The following is a 10,175-nucleotide window of genomic DNA, read 5'->3' on the forward strand; positions in this document are numbered from 1 at the left end:
TCAGGAGAGACCTTAAAGGTTTGGTCATTGGGCCTCTGCTGGGAGTGCTTCTGGGAAGGAACTGGTTAGAAAAAGTGAATTGAAACTGAAAATAGTTGTCAGCAATGCTAGAAGAAATTACATCATGTGGAAGGACAAATAGTGGTAAGAGTCAATACCAAAATGGTTGACATACCCCTGAAATTCATGTACAGTGCCTACATCCACAAAGTTGGCTTCATGTCTCATATTCCCCCTGAAAGTGCCCTGCTGCATCCTGCTGATCCTCTGTCCTGCTCCATGGTCCACCCCCAGGCCCTGTGCCTGGTCTGGGGAGGCCATGGGGGGAACCAGTCCTTGCTGCTGCTGGGGCCAGGCTGGGCTCTGTGTCCAGGGAAACCTTTATTGTAAGGTTTTCTTCATGCTTTCCTTGTGGTCTGATGCACCAGCCAACACATGTCAAGATGAGACAGTCCACAGAGCAACGGAATACAAAGAAATCAGTCAATGGTGTACTGAGATTGGCCAGGCCTCAGATCTCCTCGTAGTCTCTTCCCTCATGAGCCCCCACTATCTCTTGAGGACCCAGCAGCTCCAGCCCAACTAATGATGCACTAAATGCCTTGAGGGGTCTTCTTGAATGTTATCTCCAACGATCCTAAGGGAAATCCAATTTACAACTTGATAAGACCATGACAAGGTTACTGAGTCTGCTGAGCTTCATGACAAACTAGACAAAACCCAACTGATGCATCTGTCCACCCAGCTTGTTAGCAAAGTAAGAAGATAATTTCTTGCTGATCTAAGAAGACTCAGAGCTAGCAAGATCTGAAGGGATGGTGATGAGACAACGTTCAGGATCACACAGGCTTTGTGAATTGCTTCTCCCTCTAGTACAAGGTACAGACTCTCATATTGCATCCACTCCTAGTCAGACACCCAGCAAACATTATTTGGTCTTTACTGCCACAGGAGGTATCTGGCTGCTCTTTGTACTGAAATCAATGTTGGCAAAAATTTGTACCAACTGGTGGCCTGGTGCAGAAGTTAGAAAAGTGGATGGCAGCAGAGGTTGTGACCTAAAAGCACGGCTGAATTGGAGCTACGAAGAGAAACAGTAATTAAGACCTAACGAATAATTACCATGGTGAAGGGCAGCTCGAGAACGAGCACAGCCCCAAATCCAGATATTTCTAGCTGCAGAACCCCACAATTAAGCTGTGATTTTGGTCATTATGAGGAGGTATTTCCAGAGCTGGGTCTTGCCTTTTGCTGCCTTTATCCACCAAAACAACTAACTCAGCCTCAGCAGAAAGAAAACCCAGCATTTTGATAAATGTCATCCAAACCAGACTGGAGAGCCTGTGTTGGATGCCTCCACCAAAGCTGGATGCCAACCTGTGGGCAGAGCTGCCTTTTCCTGATGAGAGAGGAGAAGGCTTTCTGTCTGGCAGGGGATGTGTTGATTTAGGGGAGGTGGGGGGTACCTAAAAATACTGATGTCCTCCCTTGGTGGGAGCAGGAGTCCCACCATATGGTGGCATGGAGAAGCAAACGTCACCATGCATTTCTCTGGTTCTTGGCCCACCTCTACCCGCTCATTACTCCAGGGCACTGATGCACAGTAAGAAAGGAGGGGAATGAAGCTGTAGCTCTCATACAGGTACCTGGTCACCCCGTCCACTCCGTGTTGCAAGCACGCTGTCCTGGGGGGTGTCTCTACAGGGAAATCACACCATTGACCTACATTTCAGGGTGATGATACAAGTGTTAATGGTTGATTTTCTTCCTGGTTCTCCCACTGGTGAGGACTGTGACTTACTTTGGCTCTTCCACAGCTGCTCTTTTACCTTCCAGACAGTATTAATATCACCCGCTCTGATGGGTGACACCACCCTACCAACCAGGTGTCCTGACTCACTCACTCTTCCTTCTGCCCAGCCTTGATTCATCTGTGACAAGTGGCAGACGTGCTCTCCTGCCATGCATCCACCTTACTCTTTCTAATCGCCCCATCCTTCAGCATTCACTAGGCATTCGCAGTGTCATGCGTTTGCTTCTTGCTCTGTATTTTCTATGCAATGTGTAGGCATCTCCCAAGCGTGTCCTCCTTGTGCAGTACCCCAAGGCCACCTTCTGTCCTTTGATAAACTACAGACATCCTGCTCATTAACCCTTTTGATAATTGCTCAACCACCACCAGTAGCTCCCCATGCCTAGTTTCTGCTGTATGGGTACAAAGGTTAGATGTCAGGTTTTTTTGGGGTCTGCACTTGTGGCTTTAACCTCCTGGAGAAAGGTGAGAAGAGGGATCTGGGAGTCATCCCGGGGATGTTGGAGGAGTTCTTGGAGGAGAAAGTTGTCCTTTCTACCTGAGATGTACCTATTTACAGTGTCAGAGTTATTGCTGCAAAATGCCTTTCCAGCCAGCACTTTCATTTATCATTTTAATATTTTTTTCCAAGTTTTTCCTGAGAGGATGTCTGTGGAATGGCTGGAAAACAACGGACATATGATGAGCGATCCAGACGGAGTGGCCTCTCTGTAACAACAGGCTGCAGCTGCTGTGAAGGACACATGCAAGGTCAAAGGAGATGAAGAAACTGTGTGCGTAGCAAAAAGATAAGGAAGTTGGACTGTTGAAAACAGGACGTCTACCTAGTAGTAGAACAGCGCGTGGACACCACACCGGGACCAACCATGGACTAGTAGCTTTAGCCTATTAGCAATAAGATAGCAACGCGTCTACTTTATGCTAGTGTATAAATTGCTGTGTATCCTTTAATAAAGTGGTATTAACTTGATCACATTGGTAGTATAAGTTGTGTCGGGGACTTCCGCGTCAGCAGATGTCATCTATTTGGGCACATTCTCAGCAGAATTTTTGCACTATTAGAAGCCCCATTGGTGTGGATGAGCCTACCTTTTAGAAGTTACTTGGGGCAGGGAAGTTATTTTCTTATCTGGCTATAAATTACCCATCAGGGACTGGATGCTGTATAAGCAAGGCATAATAAAATAATAAAGCACTAATATTAACCATAATTAATTTGTAATAATGACTGGGATGCCTTTCCAGACCTGCTAAACCAGCGTGCAGGCTTATAGCAAATATTTCTGAGCATGGCCATTGCACAGACTAATTTCAAGCCTCCTCTTCTGGCATAATTTTGCCCATGACTGGGTTTGTTGCAGAGGTGAGAGAAGTCCATCCGCATCCCTTACATAAAATCACTTGCAAGAATCAGCAAAACCTAGAGAGAGATGGGACTGGGAAGAAAGTGAATTAAGTCAGAAGAGTTGTAATAAGGGGTTTGCAAGACTCATGGTTAAACCTGGCTGAAAACCAAGGCCTTTGGTTCACCAGAGATCTCTTTTAAACGTAAATAAAAACAAAAATATCTTCCTGTCTAAATGGGATTGAAACCAATATTTTTCAAAATTTCCAAAGCTCCTTTTGACCCCATGAACTGACATATCATTTTTCCTGTTTTGCTGGAGATGTTTTAAACAAAGCATTGGCCTTTTTTGACAAAACATTCCTTTGTTGGAAAACACCATGCCTGATTAACTTGCAGTAACACTGGGGGAAGAAGCACCACTGGTCAGAGAATGGGTGATGGCCCTTCATCACTCATGAAAGATGAAATGGGGTTTTCATTGCCCTTATCTCGCACAGGGCTGGACACCCACCTTGTCGGCACAACAGGTCACCTCCAGGCACTTCCTTCGAGACTCAGCAGAAAGGAGCTACAGGCTCAGGAATGCAGATATGACTCAGCATGATGTCTCTGGCATCTCACTATCACCCCTTGAAATGCTCTTGGAGCTGGATGACCAGCAATGTCCCAGACAGGGAGTAAGGTTGGGAGGGGGAGGCTCAAACAAAAAGCCCACCTGTCTGTCCTTGGTGGTTTTAATGCAGGTATTAATTACCTTCCTATCTGCTAAGCTGATCTGAACGTGTCTCTGGCTTCCTTCTGAAGCTGCTCCTAGCAAAGCTGCTGCTGTCTGCGTGCTAGAACGGCTGCTCCAAGGGCCGAGAAGGACGGGACTGGTGCTGATTAAAGGCTGTGAGGATGTCAGTCAGTCCTGGAAGGCTTTTTGCCACAGCTGTGAAGCTGATTTGCCTGCAGATAGCCTGACTCAGCAGTGCTGTGAGGGTTAAGCTAAGCCAGGCAATCCCACGCCTGCCACGGGGTAAGACCATGCACGTGTTGGGCAGCTGGGTTTTGGCTGATGGGCTGCCATTGCAATAGCTCAGTCGCGTGTCTCAGCCTGTAATGTGAGTTTTACAGCTTCTTTGGGAGGCTTTTTTTTTTCTTCTCCACACATGCAACCTGGGAATCTGAAACCCTCTGGTATTTCCCAATGGCAGTGCAATGCATTGCACAATATTTCCTTTTCTGGTTGCGCTGGTGGGTTTTTGTGCTGGTCTGGGAGAGAGGATTGGGCTTCACGGCTTGTCTTTGGCACAGTCAGGGTTTTTGCAAAACACAATGTTTGCCAAGGACACGCAGGAACCCCCCACAATCATCATGTCCAATCCATCCACTGACTGTGGGATAACAGGTGTTCTCATGTCTGTGCATCTCTGACAGGTTATGGAACAAAGTCAGAATTATAGAATCAATTATAGAATCATAGACTATCTCAAGTTTGAAGAGACCCATACGGATTGCGTCCGACTACCTGCTCCTTGCAGAACTACCTAAAACTAAATTATTGGTGCAAAAAGAAATACAAGCAATAACTAATAAATACATACTGTCTAGGACATCTGTATTTAAAGTACTAATAAGCACAAGCAAACTGGTCATTGGCCTCAAAAGGGGCTGTATTTGCCCCTGTGCAAGGTTCAGATGAAATACTAAGCAGCTGTTACATCCCTCCGTTGTTTTGAAGAGGTGATTTGAGATAAACAGCTCTGGGACCCATTGCTGGAAGTGGTCTGGGTCCAGTTTCATAGTAGGCTCTTCAAAGACAGGCCGTGTGGGAGATCCATGCTAACTCACAATCAAATTGCATGCTTCAGTACAGTAATGCCAGAGGTCAAGATACCTCTGGATGAGTGAACATTTGCTGCAAAGGCTTAGGAATAAATCCACTGAAGGAAATGGACCTAAGTGCTATTGCAGAATCAGGCCTTGCCTCCTCTGTTGAACCGGATATGTTTGAGATAGATCCCATTAGCTGCAAGAGAGCTGCTCTGGGTTATCATCACCTCTGCTTGCAGCAGATGAGACAAAGCACAACACTGAAGCATTCAACTGCAAAACAGATATATTCCAGGGTGGAAATTCAGTAGCATCTTCTTTCAAGTAATTAACCAAGGGACCAAAGCAAATATGCACAAGGAACAAATTAAATCATCGTGGACTGGTCATGCCTGCAGAAAATAAAACTGTCAAGGAGGTTGTTTCTTATGCTGGATGGGATTATTTATAGCTGCGCTGTCTGTAGGAGCTCATCTGAGCAGGCAGGGAGCATAGCAGGGGCTGTGGCTGCTGGGAGAAATCAGCTGTGTTTAAGCAAGCCTGGGAATGCAGGCAAAGCCAGGAAAGATTCTTCTGGGTGAGCTTTTTTTCTAGCTGAAAGCGTTGGTTTGTCAAAAATTGAAGCTCTCTGCAGCAACATGCCAGGCTATGTTTATATGGGCAAACCAAAAGGGTCAGGGCAAGGGCTGGACCTAGGGCTGTGACTGTCTGTGGTGCTTTGGTGTGTTCCCTGGTGTGGTGTTGATCTGGGCTAACTGGGACCTGTGGTTGATGGGTGCAGGGGATGGCATGGCTCAGGGATGGCTCCTGGGTGCAGTCATCCTATACCCACCACCCAGCTTGGGCATATGCATCAGCTGGGGGGTTCTCCTGTCAAAGGGACTCTCCTAAAATAAATCAGAGTGCTCAAATCAGCTCCGGGTTTGAGGCACAGCGAACAAGACCTTGAGTGCAGATGCAGTCCGTGAACCACAGGATTATGTGGATTATACCTACGGCGTCTGTGAACACGGCTGAGGGCAGCAGCCTGTTGTCAGTAGGCCAGTGTCCCTCCGTGATGGATAAACTGGATAAGACTGGGAGCAGCTGAGCAGGGACCAGAGAGGGGCCACGTGCGCATGATGCACATCATGGCCATGCCATGCACAGCCCCGGGAAAGTCCCAATACTCAGAGTGAAACCATCCCAACGGCTGTGTCTCTACCACTTGCCTGTGGAAGGGGAGAGCTGTGGGAAACTGCCTGTTTCCCAGGGTTTTGGGGCAGAGGCAGAAAATGGTTTCACCCTCAGCTGCACGCCAGCTCTGGTTAGCTGGGAGGGCAGGCGAGCGGCACTGTTCCCCGGCTGGCATTTTGCACAGCGCCATGGGGGACCTCTCTGTTGGAGGGCATCATCCTGTGGAGCAAAGCTGACAAATCTCTGCGCTGTCCCTGCCTCTGTGGCAACCTCCATTCTCGAACAGCAGCCGCCAGCTAAAAGGCATGGCTGGGGTCACTGGACCACTGAAAGTTCCCTGTTGTGCTGGTCTCTGAGCCTGTATGTGTATAAATAACCCCAAGGCAGGTCTGCCCCTTGATAGAAGGAAAAGTTGTATTATTATTATTATTTTTATTATTATTATTACTATTATTACTGTTGTCTTTGTTACTATTACTATTATTATGTCTGGCAGTAGCATATGCTCATCTGTGCAGTCAGAGAAGTATCCGGGCTGCACAGTGGATTCCTGTATTTGGTTTCTTTGTCTGGGAAGGATCTGGGAAAAGAAGTGGTAAATTGCCTCATTTCTCCTCCTCTGCGATCCCCAGGCATACTTCACTGATCCCTGGAGGGATAAGTTTCTGTTATAGCCTCTAACAAGAGTCATGTACCCACCTGGATCTCCAGCGGTTTGAGTGACTGATGATCCTGTATGGGGAAGACATCAAAACTCAGGGTTTAGATGTGAAGTCCATTCTGCTTTCAAACATAGCCAGGGCATTTCCCAAAAGAAAGCCAAGGTGGAAGCACATCCTCCTGCCTTCCAGAGCCCACATCCCCTTTCCTCCTCCATGGTCCCAGTTACAATCCTGAGATCTGGCATTAAGCAATCCTGAGCAAACAGCATTTCCATGGGCCTCATCAACCTTGTGCTTTCGCCTCACTCAGGTCACTACCTTCTAGTTTAGGATCTGGTGGGGTTGGAGGATTGCAGCAGAAGTGATGTTGTCTAATGGAGTGAACGATGGACCAGTGGACTCACAAAACACAGGAGAACCTGTAACTGGTGTCCAAACTGGATATTTACGCTGCCTTTAGCTTCTTGACATTGTATTTGTTAGTGCTGCTGCTTTGATTTACAAACTGTGCCTTGCCCGGCAGGTGTTGCCGCTGGCAAAAGCTTGCAGCTTCTTTTGCAGTTGGTGACGAGGCTTTAATTGTTGCATTGCCTAACTCTCCACTGGGTTGGAAAAAGCAGCAGCCAGCCTAAGCAATAAGGCTGTTTGACTTCAGGTGCCTTTTGTCCATCCGTTTCTAATAAAGCCTGTAGAAAGCATGCGGGTTTGGCTCCTCCCTTGAAGGAGAAACTCTGGAGGCAGACAGAGGCTTTGAGTACGGCAGTATTTAAAGATGTGGGTAGTTAGTTTCCGCCAGTAAATGCAGTCCTCTCACATGTGGTGAGTGGAAGAAGTGACTGAGATTTGCATCTCTGCTTGGTGCTGGCTCGGAGGCGAGAAGCAGCACAGCTCAAAATGAAAGCAATGTCTGCAAGCATGGGGGAAGAGGGGAAGCAAGGGGGAGGATGCCACCACGTGTCACAAATAGTCATTTCCAGTAATCTGTGTGTGATGCATGGCTTAGGCAAAACTCACGTTTAATTTACCGCCAGCCAGATGTTGGATAGCTCTCCCATTGCTTGGTCACAGGGCTTGAAGTCTTCTTTTCCTTCTCTGCTGTTGCCCCAACAGAGGCAACCAGCAACAGTGATCTTATGATCCATCTCTACCTGTGATCTCCTGGTGAGAAAGTTTCTTCCAGTTAATTACTTTGAACTGCTGGTCTGGCAGAACAGCCCTGGATGTCTGAGGACAGGCATTGCTGGACCTGGATTTGGCCCTACCAGTGCCCCACATCTAAACTGCACGAGACAGGGGTCAGGCACTTTGGGTTACCTGCTGTGGAGCTCCCAGCACAGCTCCTTCTGGCTTTGCTCGGCAGATGGATGTCAGAGGTGCCAAACACCTGATTTCACTGGCACCTCCAAGAACACCAGTGCCTTGGGAAACTCAAGTCCTCAAGTCAGTGAATTACAGGTGAGGCCAATTAACTCATGAGGGCAATGCCTAGAGGCTGGCCAAGATGCAACCAGTATTGCACCTGGGCCTTGCATGGATGTGGAGCTGTAATAGGCCCTTGCTATGCTGAATTAACAATCCAGAAGGTTTTATGCAGAGCCCAGAGGCTATGCACTGAGAAGGCAGTGTGGGTGGTAGGGGAGGAGATGAGGAACCAAACCATGCCCGTTGTTTAGGTGCATAAATCGAGCAAATTCCTTGCCAGCTAGTGCTTGCTTTACAGAACATGCTGGGAACAGTGTTCATTAGTTATGCAAAGCTGCATGATTATGAAAATAAAGTCTCAGATAAACCAAACTAGCCTGTCATGAGGTCCGCAAAAAACAAAAAGTGTTTAGAGAGATGCAAAACCTGCCCTCTGCTTGGGGCACCGAAGCTGGGAGAAATGGCATCGTTGCTAGTCCAGGACCGTACATCAAGTCCTATCTGATCTCCCAGACAATGCACTGGCTCCTTGTCTCCTCCTTCTCTTGCCCAAGGGATGTTTTGACTCCAGCACTGAGCAAAGAGATGGCCACATGTGACCTAAATCAGGTTCTACTTCTGCTCACATCCCTCCAGCTTGAGTAAACAGCCGAGGATGTGACTGAGAGCACATACAGTGCCTCGTCAACGCCTCTTCTCTGCTTCAGATTTTCTTCTCCCTTCCCCAGAGGTGAGTTTGACTCACTCTGTATTTAGAGAGATGCTTCTTCTTTCCCCACACCGCTCATTAAACCTCCCTGATCAGCCGGTCCCCAGCCCACTTCTGTAGCTTTTCTTGTTACACGAAGTAGCTTTGTCCGATATGACCTAACCTCCCAAGCTAAACCCCACCGGAGGGCTGGGAAAGCACAGGAAAAACGCCCGAGACTGGCAAAACAAACGCAAAAAAGGCTCACTTGATCAGCCTGAGCACCAGCCCCACCCTGGGGTGTGGAATAAACACTGGCAAGTATTCATTGCCACTCAACATCCAAATATTTGTTTCTCTTTGTCACAGGGCACACACTCACATTCACGCTGCCGACCAGATGCCTTCTGCAGGGAACCTGGGCACAATTCTGTCTGCTAAGGAGGGAAGGAAAGAGATCTGCCTGCAAGACTCGTTATAAATATGTTAGGATTTCTAGCAGTTTGATGTCTAGATGTACAAGGATATTTCTTTTTGGATATCTGAACTTCCACCTAAACACTCCTCTACACACATTTGTCTCTCCATTTATATTCATGCACTCACAAATTTTTGCATATATATATATGTGTATACATACATATTTAGCATATATGTATCTCTATCCACCCACATTCACCTACGTGTGAATACACAGCGCTGGAAATGATAATCTGGATGCCTTGGCATGAATAATGCATAAATCTGATGTTTGCAGAACTTAATATGTGGCACATGATGCTATTTTAATCTTTGCATACACACATAAACATCTTTTCTCCATCTGTCCAGTTACGCACATGCCAGTATATAGGTGTGCTTAACACCAGTATGTTCTTATATGGGAATGTGTATGAATTAAGTTAGCACACAGCACTGGTTATCTCAGCCAGAGTAAACATCAGCAGAACCATTTAATTAAAAATCATATGCCTGTTGTATTTGGTTGAATCAATATGAATCCAGCGCATGCATCAATGTCCTGATCATCTTGATGTAACTACCAAGAGAAGAATTAAATGTCCTTGTATGACTAATGAGGAAAAGTTCCTGGTTGACCCCATGACTACTAAAGCACTCCATCCACTGATAGACTGAACTGGGCTGCAGGTAACATGCGGAGGTGTGGCACCTGGGAGAAAAGCTTTCTGTAATGGTGAGCACACACAACACGTGATAACTACCCTTTGATCTGTCCCAGTTTAATGGATG

General features: G+C 47.0%; 1 protein-coding gene across 1 annotated transcript in view; it reads left to right on the forward strand.

The window, feature by feature from the left end:
• PFKFB3 (6-phosphofructo-2-kinase/fructose-2,6-biphosphatase 3) overlaps window positions 1-2,779 on the forward strand; it is a 28,609-nt gene extending 25,830 nt beyond the window's left edge. Inside the window, exon 18 of the transcript XR_012629107.1 lies at window positions 2,445-2,779. The gene's annotated coding sequence lies outside the window, so the exon portion shown is untranslated. The remainder of the gene's footprint in view (window positions 1-2,444) is intronic.
• The last annotated feature ends 7,396 nt before the right edge of the window (window positions 2,780-10,175 follow it).

This window comes from Strix uralensis, chromosome 5, assembly GCF_047716275.1.
Source record: "Strix uralensis isolate ZFMK-TIS-50842 chromosome 5, bStrUra1, whole genome shotgun sequence".
NCBI lineage: Eukaryota > Metazoa > Chordata > Aves > Strigiformes > Strigidae > Strix > Strix uralensis.